Raw genomic sequence first — 12738 nt, 5'->3', positions numbered from 1 at the left:
AGAAAAACCGAAGCAAACTCCTCCTGGGCTTGCAAATTTAAAGTCCCAGAAGGAGTTTCCAGCACTGCCAGGAACATCTAAAACCCCAGTTGTTCCTTTTGCTCTCCCAGTTGATGAAACAAACTCTGGATTAATGAAATTTTCTGACATTGTGGACTGGATTTTTGAAACTTTCAATGTACCCGATCCTATTAAAATTTTTCTTACAGCATTCCTCCCAACAGTTAAATCATTTTTGAAGCAGTTGACTGCCCAGTGGCACCTTCTTGCAGCGATTGTATCCTTCGATGCCTAATTCATCTGCGTATATGAAGGATTCTATCTCTGTCTAACAGTGGAATTGTAGATGTATTTTACCAAAAATGGATTCTCTTTAAGTTTTAATAAATAAAAACAAATGCGATGCATTTTCCCTTTGTGAAGCTTGGCTCACTTCAAATATTGATCTCAACTTGCATGATTTTAATATTATTCGCCTTGATCAAGACACCCCATATGGAGGAGTACTTTCAGGGATTGAAAAGTGCTATTCTTTCTATCGTATTAACCTCCCCTCGATTCCAGGCATCGAAGTTGTCGCATGTCAAATGACAATACAAGGTAAAGAGCTTTGTATTGCCTCAATATAAATTCCTCCCAGAGCACACGTTGGGCAACGGCTGCTCTTTGATTTAATAGAGCTTCTTCCCTCGCCACGTTTGATTTTGGGAGACTTCAACTCTCATGGTGTGGCTTGGGGTTCCCCTTACAATGATAACCGCTCCTCATTAATCTATAACCTTTGCGATGACTTCGACATGACTATTTTAAACAACGGCGAAATGACACGTATCCCGAAACCTCCAGCGCGCCCAAGCGCTTTGGATCTATCCTTATGTTCGACTTCGCTACGGTTGGATTGCACATGGAAGGTCATCCTCGATCCTCACGGTAGCGACCATTTGCCTATTCTTATATTAATTAATAACGGGTCAACTCGCATGCGACCAATTGACATTCCGTATGACCTCACACGGAATGTCGATTGGAAGTTATACGAGGAAATGATTTCAAAAGCGGTCGATTCGATTCAACATCATCCACCACTTGAAGAATACAACCTCTTCGCGGGCTTGATTCTCGACGCCGCGTTGCAAGCCCAAACGAAGAAATATCCCGGCGTAACGATTAAAGAACGGCCTCCCACTCCGTGGTGGGACCAAGAGTGCTCCGATGTCTACACGCAAAGATCCGACGCGTTTTTGGCTCACCAGAAGGGAGGTATACCTGGCGACTATTTACGGTATTCGGAGCTTGATACCAAGCTTAAAAGCTTGGCTAAAGCAAAGAAACGCGGATATTGGCGTCGGTTCGTGAACGAGACGTCGAGGGAGACATCGATGAGCACTCTTTGGAACACTGCCCGAAGAATGCGGAATCGCGTAACGGTCAACGAAAGCGAGGAGTCTTCAAGTAGGTGGATGTTTGATTTTGCCAGGAAAGTATGTCCGGACTCTGTTCCTGAGCAAAACATTGTTCGTGATGCGTCTCCGGGCCACGACGCGATAGAATCACCTTTTACGATGGCAGAATTTTCAGTTGCCCTCCTGTCCTGTAACAATAACGCGCCTGGGTTAGATAGAATCAAATTCAACTTGTTGAAGAATCTACCCGGCAATGCCAAGAGGCGCTTGTTGAACTTGTTCAATAAGTTCCTGGAGCAAAACATTGTACCGCAGGATTGGAGGCAAGTGAAGGTGATCGCCATCCAAAAACCAGGGAAACCAGCTTCTGATCACAACTCTTATAGGCCGATTGCAATGCTATCATGTATCCGGAAATTGATGGAAAAAATGATACTCCGTCGTTTAGACCATTGGGTCGAATCAAATGGCCTACTATCGGATCCTCAATTTGGCTTCCGCCGTGCCAAAGGGACGAATGATTGTCTTGCGCTGCTTTCAACAGATATTCAGCTGGCGTATGCTCGCAAAGAACAAATGGCGTCTGCGTTCTTGGACATTAAGGGGGCTTTTGATTCCGTTTCTATTGACATTCTTTCGGGCAAACTTCACCGACAAGGATTTTCTCCAATTTTAAACAATTTTTTGCACAATTTGTTGTCCGAAAAGCACATGCATTTTACGCACGGCGATTTGGCAACTTTTCGCATTAGCTACATGGGTCTTCCCCAGGGCTCATGTTTAAGCCCCCTTCTTTACAACTTTTATGTAAATGACATCGACGAATGTCTGGCAAACTCATGCACGATAAGACAACTTGCAGACGACAGTGTAATCTCTGTTACAGGAGCCAAAGCTGCCGATTTGCAAGGACCATTGCAAGATACCTTGGACAATTTGTCTGCTTGGGCTTTACAGCTAGGTATCGAATTCTCTCCGGAGAAGACTGAGATAGTAGTTTTTTCTAGGAAGCATGAACCTGCACAGCTTCAAACACAATTAATGGGTAAAACGATTTCTCAGGTTTTGGTACAAAAATATCTTGGTGTCTGGTTCGACTCTAAAGGCACCTGGGGTTGTCACGTGAGGTATCTGATGAAAAAATGTCAACAAAGAGTGAATTTTCTTCGTACAATAACCGGACAATGGTGGGGAGCCCACCCAGGAGACCTTATAAGGCTTTACCAAACAACGATATTGTCTGTTATTGAATACGGGTGTTTCTGCTTCCGCTCCGCAGCAAACACACATTTGATCAAACTGGAGCGAATACAATTTCGTCGTTTGTGTATCGCCTTAGGTTGCATGCAATCGACCCATACGATGAGTTTGGAGGTCTTAGCTGGAGTACTACCATTCAAAAACCGCTTTTGGAGCCTGTCTTCTCGTATTCTTATCAAATGTGAGGTCTTGAACCGTCCCGTGATTGAAAATTTTGAAAGGTTAATCGAACTTAATTCTCAAACCCGTTTTATGACATTGTATTTCCATCACATGTCCCAAAAAATTAACCCTTCTTCGAATATTCCAAATCGTGTCGACTTATCAAATACTTCTGATTCTACTGTGTTTTTCGATACATCCATGATAGAAGAAACTCGTGGAATCCCGGATCATTTACGAGTGCAGCAGATCCCCAAAATTTTTTCCAATAAATATCGAAACATCAACTGCGACAATATGTACTACACTGACGGATCACTTCTTGATGGGTCCACTGGCTTCGGTATTTTCAATAACAATTTAACCGTCTCCCATAAGCTTGATAATCCTGCTTCTGTTTACGTCGCAGAATTGGCTGCAATTCAGTACACCCTAGGGATTATCGAAAAAATGCCCACGGACCATTATTTCATCTTTACGGACAGTCTCAGTTCCATTGAGGCTCTCCGATCGATGAAAGATGTTAAGCACTCTCCGTATTTCCTGGGGAAAATACGGGAACATCTGAGTGCTTTATCCGAAAAATCGTTCCAGATTACCTTAGCGTGGGTCCCTTCTCACTGCTCGATACCGGGCAATGAGAAAGCGGACTCTTTGGCTAAGGTGGGCGCAACAAACGGTGAAATTTATGATAGACCATTTGCTTTTAATGAATTTTTCGCACTTGTACGTCAGAATACGATCACCAGTTGGCAAAATGCTTGGACCAGAGGGGAATTGGGAAGGTGGTTACATTCCATAATCCCCAAGGTGTCGACGAACCCGTGGTTCAAGGGGTTGGATGTAGGTCGGGATTTCATTTGCGTGATGTCCCGGCTTATGTCCAATCACTATTGATTTGACGCGCATCTCCGTCGTGTTGGGCTCGGGGAAAGTGGTATCTGTGCCTGTGGTGAGGGTTATCACGACATAGAGCATGTGGTTTGGTCATGCCCTGTACACCGTGACGCCAGGTCTAAATTAATAGCTTCCCTGCAGGCCGAAAGTAGGCAGCCGGCTGTTCCTGTTCGTGATGTCTTGGCGAGCCGTGACCTATCCTACATGTCCCTTATATACGTTTTCCTGAAATCCATCCACGCCCCAGTTTAATCCTATTCCCTTCCGCCTACATCCAACCAAACGACAAGAACACGTTAAGAACCTGGATCCGGAAACAGCAACTAGACCCGCACGATACTCTCAGGTCCCGAGGGAGACAACCCAATATGCCAGTCCGTAATATCTTGGCCCAGCAGCGGAACATATTCAATATGCTGCTTACCTATGGCGATGGAAAACCATCAAACAACAAATCAGTGCTTTTAATGCAAAACATTCTAGCTTTAAGTTAGATTTAGTTTCAGCTCGTAGTCGGCAGCGAGGATAAAAAATTTGCTTTTAGTTATTAAGATACTTTAGAAAGTAAGCTACCAGATATAATTGGCGCCGTTAAACAAAAAATTGTATTTGTGCCGTGTCAAATAAATTATAGATGAAGAAAAAAAAAAACCTTCTCATTTAAGAAAAAGTCTAAATTCAAGAAAGTACATGGTTTTAGTTTTTTTTGACGTTGGACTAACGTCTATATCGAAGTTAGGCGCCTGCATTTGAGAATCTAGTAATTCAACCAGGGAAAAGTGGTCAGGTTTTGAGCGCTTATTTATCAGTCATTTCTTTTCTGAATATCGGGGTTTTGGCATCAGCCAATCACTACCTCTCTTCCCAAGCATAGCCGACACTAACGGATATAACCGATCTGACTTTGTGAACGATTTGTTGTTGTTGTTGTTTAACTCGAGGTCACTTTCTGTTTCCGATGCTGTTTTACTTTCCTTATCATTCCCTATTCTTCTGAACTCCTCCCTCTTTTTGAATAACTGACGAAACCTCGATATATAAGGTACTATTCGAACATTTTACCCCGTCATTTACATTCCAAAACTTTAGCAGTATCATACGCACTCCATCGAATTGAACTTCTCACTCGTGCGTTGGCTGGCAAAGCGGACGGTTCTTTCTGGGGCAGCAGAAAGCGGGTGGTGGCAAATATTAATCGCTTTTAAAAGCGCACGCCATCGAATTAAATTTCTCATTCGTTCGTATGTACAAATTGCTATACCATGTGTGTGGAAAAAAGTTTGAATAGTAATTTAAGGCATGGCGGAAATATGTTTGTTTCTCTCTAAGGCGAACATATTTTGTGCCATGCCAATTTTTGACAGCTCTTTGTTTACCATTCGGCCGCTGCGCGCTGAACAAAAAATCAGCTTGTGACAATTTACAGGTAATTACTTCTTAATTTATTACATTCAACGATTTGAAATTGGCTGAGAATGTTTGTCGAACCACTATAAGCCTAATCTTTTAATTTTTAGATGCTTAAAATTTCCAAAAACTTACAGCCCAAGGATGTCCTCCTCAACTCCATTATTTCTGCTCTAAAAATACTGATGATGATCTTAAATATAATTAGTCCGACATATTTCCATACACGGTTCTAAATATGGAGGTACGCCAAAATAAAAATTTGGTGGACCAAAATATGTTTTCAGTACTAAGTAGAAATTTTGTTATTCCTAGAACATTTTCCAATATATTGCATTGTTGAACGATGTATGTTAAAATAGACACTTAGCTCTTAACAATTGGACAATAGAGTAAGTATTTATGTTGAAAAATTGTGTTTGTTTTCAATAAATTGTGCAACAATTTCCTTAAACTGGCCAAAATACTCCCGTTACCCTATTCATTAACATTCATAAAAAATATTAAAATGTCCAAATGAAAACGGTTTAGTCTTTATTCATCGAGGAAAAATTACTGCCGATGAATGATCAACACTTATTTGCTAGAAATTTCATTTAAATCAAAACATATTCTTTTCATTCTGTTCCGAACACGCATCAGTATCGGACGTGTTTGGTAATCGCTCCGATAGAATATAAAATAAAAGACGTGTGAGCAAGTGTTGGCATTGTTTGCCTGGTCGAGTGAAATAAATCCGAGTTCAAGGTCGCGCCTTTGTGCAACTGTTTCGCACTGCCAGCTGGTGCGTAAGCCGATTTGGACGAGTTGACGAGAATTTCAACACAAAAGAGAAAGAAGAAGAAGCCATCAGTTGACAGTTGGGCTGTATCGCTGTGTAGAGTGATCTCACACCTGGCTCGCTGCTGGTGGCTGTTTGGTGCTGCTTCGAACGATCGGACAACCAACCTTACTGGAAGGGAGAAGTAAAAAGGTACGTGTTCTTGTCGGCGCTAGTGCGCTAGACTTAGCGCGATGGATGTAGATCCCTCGCCTCCCGCGCCACCGTCCCCGAACCCCTTTGACCCTGACCCTTCTGTTACCCCCTCCCCTGTTCATTCTTCAGTCCCCCCTCGCCCCAGGCTTTACCCAGACGGAGCCCAGGGCAGCTATACTGTCTATTTTCGGCCAAAGGCGGGACCGAAATCGAAACAGTTGAACCTCTTGCAGATTTCTAAAGACCTGACGAAGGAGTACAAGGGCGTGACCGAAATTTCCAAGGTCCGGCCTAACAAGCTCCGTGTCGTGGTCAGTAACCTGAAAGAGGCCAACGATATAGCTTGCTCTGAGCTCTTCACACGCGAGTATCGCGTTTACATACCCGCACGAGACGTGCAGATCGACGGTGTCATAACCGATTCGAGTCTGTCCGTCGATTGTATATTGGAAAGTACCAAAGGGTGCTTTAAGAACAACACATGTCCCGATGAAAAGGTGCTCGACTGCAAGCAACTGCGGTCAGCATCGATCATCGGTGGCAAAACAGTATACACTCCGTCAGACTCGTTTCGAGTTACGTTCGCCGGGTCAGCACTACCAAGCCACGTCTCGATCCACCGGGTTCGTCTCCCTGTGCGATTACATGTGCCTCGCGTCATGAACTGCCTGAATTGTAAGCAGTTAGGCCACACCGCCGCCTACTGCTGCAATAAGGCACGTTGTGGCAAGTGTGGGGAGAATCATGCGGATGATTCCTGCAGTAAAAATGCTGAAAAATGCAATCACTGTGGGGAGAGTCAGCATGAGCTCTCGACATGTGCGGTGTACATGCAGCGCAGGGATAAAATAAAGAGGTCTCTCAGAGAGCGTTCGAAGCGTTCGCTGAGATGCTGAAGAAGACCGTTACCACTTATCCCATTACATCAAACCCTTCTGATCTGTTGTCCTCTGATGAAACCGATTCTGACGATTCACCAGCGGGAACATCTTACGCCAATCCTAGGGGGGTCTAGAAAGAGGAAAAATATTTCCTCTCCTAAACTTCCCAGAAAAGGTCCTAAGATTTCTCAAAGTGAAATGAAAGTTACAAACAAACCAAACAGTGCTGCGGAAAAACCGAAGCAAACTCCTCCTGGGCCTGCAAATTTAAAGTCCCAGAAGGAGTTTCCAGCACTGCCAGGAACATCTAAAACCCCAGTTGTTCCTTTTGCTCTCCCAGTTGATGAAACAAACTCTGGATTAATGAAATTTTCTGACATTGTGGACTGGATTTTTGAAACTTTCAATGTACCCGATCCTATTAAAATTTTTCTTACAGCATTCCTCCCAACAGTTAGATCATTTTTGAAGCAGTTGACACCACCTTGCAGCGATTGTATCCTTCGATGCCTAATTCATCTGCGTATATGAAGTATTCTATCTCTGTCTTACAGTGGAATTGTAGAAGTATTTTACCAAAAATGGATTCTCTTAAAGTTTTAATAAATAAAAACAAATGCGATGCATTTTCCCTCTGTGAAGCTTGGCTCACTTCAAATATTGATCTCAACTTCCATGATTTTAATATTATTCGCCTTGATCGAGACACCCCATATGGAGGATTACTTTCAGGGATTAAAAAGTGCTATTATTTCTATCGTATTAACCTCCCCTCGATTCCAGGCATCGAAGTTGTCGCATGTCAAATGACAATACAAGGTAAAGAGCTTTGTATTGCCTCAATATAAATTCCTCCCAGAGCACACGTTGGGCAACGGCTGCTCTTTGATTTAATAGAACTTCTTCCCTCGCCACGTTTGATTTTGGGAGACTGCAACTCTCATGGTGTGGCTTGGGGTTCCCCTTACAATGATAACCGCTCCTCTTTAATCTATAACCTTTGCGATGACTTCGACATGACTATTTTAAACAACGGTGAAATGACACGTATCCCGAAACCTCCAGCGCGCCCAAGCCACTCTATCCTTATGCTCGACGTCGCTACAGTTGGATTGCACATGGAAGGTAATCCTCGATCCTCACGGTAGCGGCCATTTGCCTATTCTTATTTCAATTACTAACGGGTCAACTCGCATGCGACCAATTGACATTCCGTATGACCTCACACGGAATGTCGATTGGAAGTCATACGAGGAAATGATTTCAAAAGCGGTCGTGTCGATTCAACATCATCCACCACTTGAAGAATACAACCTCCTCGCGGGCTTGATTCTCGACGCCGCGTTGCAAGCCCAAACGAAGAAATATCCCGGCGTAACGATTAAAGAACGGCCTCCCACTCCGTGGTGGGACCAAGAGTGCTCCGATGTCTACACACAAAGATCCGACGCGTTTTGGGCCTTCCAGAAGGGAGGTACAGTCAGGTTTTTTACGCGGATTTTTGAATTAACGCGGTTTTTTTACGCGGATTTTAGAATTAACGCGGTTTTTTTACGCGGATTTTTGAATTTACGCGGTTTTTTTTCACGCGATACCGCGATAATTCATAAAAATTTTTACGAATTTCCGAATTAACGTGGGGAACCAGAAACGTTTAAGTGTTTATCTAGTAAAATACTTAGTCCAAAAAAAAAAACTCTCCGCCCACCGAAAGATCCGGAATGACCGTCAAAGAGGACAATTTTAAATACTGGTTCTAGAGCGCCTCGAGTTTTTTCTAAAGCCCTTCTTGCTGGACTACAATACGCGGATTTAAAAAAAAACGTGGTTTTTCTTTACGCGGATTTTTGAATTAACGCGGTTTTTTTTACGCGGTTTTTTTTACGAGGTACGTATCTCCTGCGTAAAAAAAACCTGACTGTATACCTGGCGACTATTTACGGTATTCCGAGCTTGATACCAAGCTTAAAAGCTTGGCTAAAGCAAAGAAACGCGGATATTGGCGTCGGTTCATGAACGAGACGTCGAGGGAGACATCGATGAGCGCTCTTTGGAACACAGCCCGAAGAATGCGGAATCGCGTAACGGTCAACGAAAGCGAGGAGTCTTCAAGTAGGTGGATATTTGATTTTGCCAGGAAAGTATGTTCGGACTCTGTTCCTGAGCAAAACATTGTTCGCGATGCGTCTCCGGGCCACGACGCGATAGAATCACCTTTTACGATGGCAGAATTTTCAGTTGCCCTCCTGTCCTGTAACAATAACGCGCCTGGGTTAGATAGAATCAAATTCAACTTGTTGAAGAATCTACCCGGCAATGCCAAGAGGCGCTTGTTGAACTTGTTCAATAAGTTCCTGAAGCAAAATATTGTACCGCAGGATTGGAGGCAAGTGAGGGTGATCGCCATCCAAAAACCAGGGAAACCAGCTTCTGATCACAACTCTTATAGGCCGATTGCAATGCTATCCTGTATCCGGAAATTGATGGAAAAAATGATACTCCGTCGTTTAGACCATTGGGTCGAATCAAATGGCCTACTATCAGATACTCAATTTGGCTTCCGCCGTGCCAAAGGGACGAATGATTGTCTTGCGTTGCTTTCAACAGATATTCAGCTGGCGTATGCTCGCAAAGAACAAATGGCGTCTGCGTTCTTGGACATTAAGGGGGCTTTTGATTCCGTTTTTATTGACATTCTTTCGGGTAAACTTCACCGACAAGGATTTTCTCCAATTTTGAACAATTTTATGCACAATTTTTTGTCCGAAAAGCACATGCATTTTACACACGGCGATTTGGCAACTTTTCGCATTAGCTACATGGGTCTTCCCCAGGGCTCATGTTTAAGCCCCCTTCTTTACAACTTTTATGTAAATGACATCGACGAATGTCTGGCAAACTCATGCACGATAAGACAACTTGCAGACGACAGTGTAATCTCTGTTACAGGAGCCAAAGCTGCCGATTTGCAAGGACCATTGCAAGATACCTTGGACAATTTGTCTGCTTGGGCTTTACAGCTAGGTATCGAATTCTCTCCGGAGAAGACTGAGATAGTAGTTTTTTCTAGGAAGCATGAACCTGCTCTGCTTCAAACACAAGCGCACACAGAGAAAAAAAAACAAACTAGTCTCTATCGTGAAAAATAATAAAACAGTTAAAAATGCTCTAAATTATCATTAGAGCCCTATCGCTAAACGAAATTCGAATATCAATTTCCTCCCGTATGTTTTATTGGCCCCAGCACAAAATTTTGAGACATGTTCATGCATTTCGAAGACATTTGGCATCAAAAAACAAGTTTTTGAAATTGATGATTCCATGAACTACATCTGTGCATTTTTAATCGGTCAAAACGTTGAAACGAAGCTTGATTGATGTGAAATTTTTGTAGAAATGCGTCAACTTACGTGACAGTGTCGCATTGAAGTGGCTCGCCGGGTTTATCGCTTCAACGTTATGTTTACGAGAATACTCATTTAAGTATCTGAAAAAATGTTGGTGGCTAGGGGCACTGAAATTCTCAGGAACGGCCTAAATCCAATAATCTTCTAGTTTAAGCTTAAGGGCCACACCTGTGTTAACCGGTGAAATACAGCCATCCTGAAGAAGCCGGCAGATACCCAATTTTGCGTTTTGGAAATAAATTTTTATGGTAGTCGGAAAAATCAATCAGGATCAAAAAAAAAAAGGTAGGAAACTTTAAGGTATAAAACCGAATGATTCACATTCAACGTATTATATAAACCTAGTATAGAAATCAGGTTTTCATTTTTTTATTTGTTTCTAATTTTGACGCAGTCGTCCTCGTTCAGGTTAAAATTTTAGGCCGCGTTTGACTTCCTTACACATATCTCACATACAAATATTTACGTTAACGTTCTGACACATTTTTAGGTAACAATATTTTAGGATTATTTCCAAAATATTGAACTGAGATTCAGTTGATACAGAAATTAAACTTCGAATAGTTAACAAAAAATGTTCCCGGTTTGGTTTAGATTATAAATAGGTTTAAATTGATTTTTAGGCAATTATTTAGGTATGTTAATTTTTTAACGAAAAAATACATTATTTCTATGATAATTACATACAATGGCCACCAACCTAATGTTTTTTTCTAAAGAAATAGTTTCGTGTTAGGGAAGCAGTATTTTCCATACACTCGGGACTCACCGTGACACGTGGCAAGTACAGAAGTAATAGACTGTGGTGAGTTGTGACACTAGAAAACTGCCGTAGAAACAGAAACAGAACAAGCAAATCAAGATGAAATTCAATTTTCCCATTGGTTAGGACCTAGCTATGATACAGCACGGGTCGCGTATAGATGACCGGGCAAAGATGAGTGCCAACCTTTCTCCGGCAGTGTGCCGTAACTCGGTAAGACTGATATTGCACCGGGAATGTCAGCTCTATGTTCACGTACCTTCCTACATTGTGTTTAGTTGTTTCTCGGTTTGCTGCTGAAAGTTCAGCGGGAAGAAGACAGCACTGTTGAGACGTGCTCCAAACTGATAGTGATATCAACCCGCTATGAGCTGGAATCGCGGTCCCACCGTGACTTCCCTAGTGCGGTATTGAAGGTAATGAGATTCGCCGTAGTTTCCACTAGCTTGTTATATTATGACAGAAGACTCTTATTACCCAGCCTGGCTTGGGTTTCCAGTGTAGCGAACAGTCTCATCGCTTAGTGCAGCATAAATGCAAACTAGACTTTGAGGAAACCCTTGTAGAAAGGTGATGGGGCGCGGGATGCACCGATTAATTTAGGTTAATTGAACAATTTAGGAGGAAGCTAAGAAAGTTTAAGAAACGATTAGCTCTCATTCAGGTAGTCTCTGATGTTATTTTATTAGAAGCAAATCACTTTAGTTTAATACTTACCTAAAGTTTCGACTTGAAAAGCAGTTACTGTGCATATTTTATCAATTTTCGGATGCAAACCGCATATTAAATTTACTGTCTGCCGCAAAGCTTATTCGAACTAAATTGAGTTTGGTTGCGCAAAAAAAAAGTTGAAACATTCATCTAGTAATATGAATCTTGCCACAGACACTGTTTCCAAAAGTAACATAAACAATTCAATTTATATCTGACAGCGCGGGACACTCTACGTTTTGGTAGCTGAAGAGCGGCACACCCCAAATGCAGCCAAAAGTCGAGCTCTGTTCGTGCAGCTTCATCATGGCCGTTTCACCCCGAAGGAACAAACGTAAAACTCCACGTTGGTGTTATATTATAGTATGCATGTAGAAATATTGCCCGTTTTGCTACTTTGGGCAGGGCGGAAAGCAGAAACACCTAGACAGGGGTTGAAGGTCAAGAAGGTGTAGAAACCGGTGCAAACCGCGGTGCCACTTCATAACTGCCCGAAACCGAGATTACAGTGAGTGCAACCGTGGCGTGATAAATAATTTGGGCCGTAATTTTACTCCTGCTGGGTGAAAAACAGAGCAATTAATTCGGTTAACGAACCGGTACAGGACCGAGAGCTTCCGCAAAAACAACAGAGCTAGTCGCAGTGGGTCAATAAATGTTTGTTTTCAAAATGTTGCTGCTGAGCAGTAGCGAAAACATTGTCGCTGCTGGGAGATGGCAATTTTCGACTGTATGATTATGTTATGAACTGTAAAATGAAAACCAATTCTTACGGCAGAATTTATGAGTAATGGAAAAAATATGTAATATGCCAATAAATAATCTCCCATTAGGCTTGTCATTTTTGACGCTCTCAGTTTATTACAATTCA

The sequence above is a fragment of the Wyeomyia smithii genome, chromosome 2 (assembly GCF_029784165.1).
Source record: "Wyeomyia smithii strain HCP4-BCI-WySm-NY-G18 chromosome 2, ASM2978416v1, whole genome shotgun sequence".
Taxonomy (NCBI): domain Eukaryota; kingdom Metazoa; phylum Arthropoda; class Insecta; order Diptera; family Culicidae; genus Wyeomyia; species Wyeomyia smithii.
The sequence above is the reverse complement of the archived record's forward strand: the minus strand, read 5'-3'. Positions refer to the sequence as shown.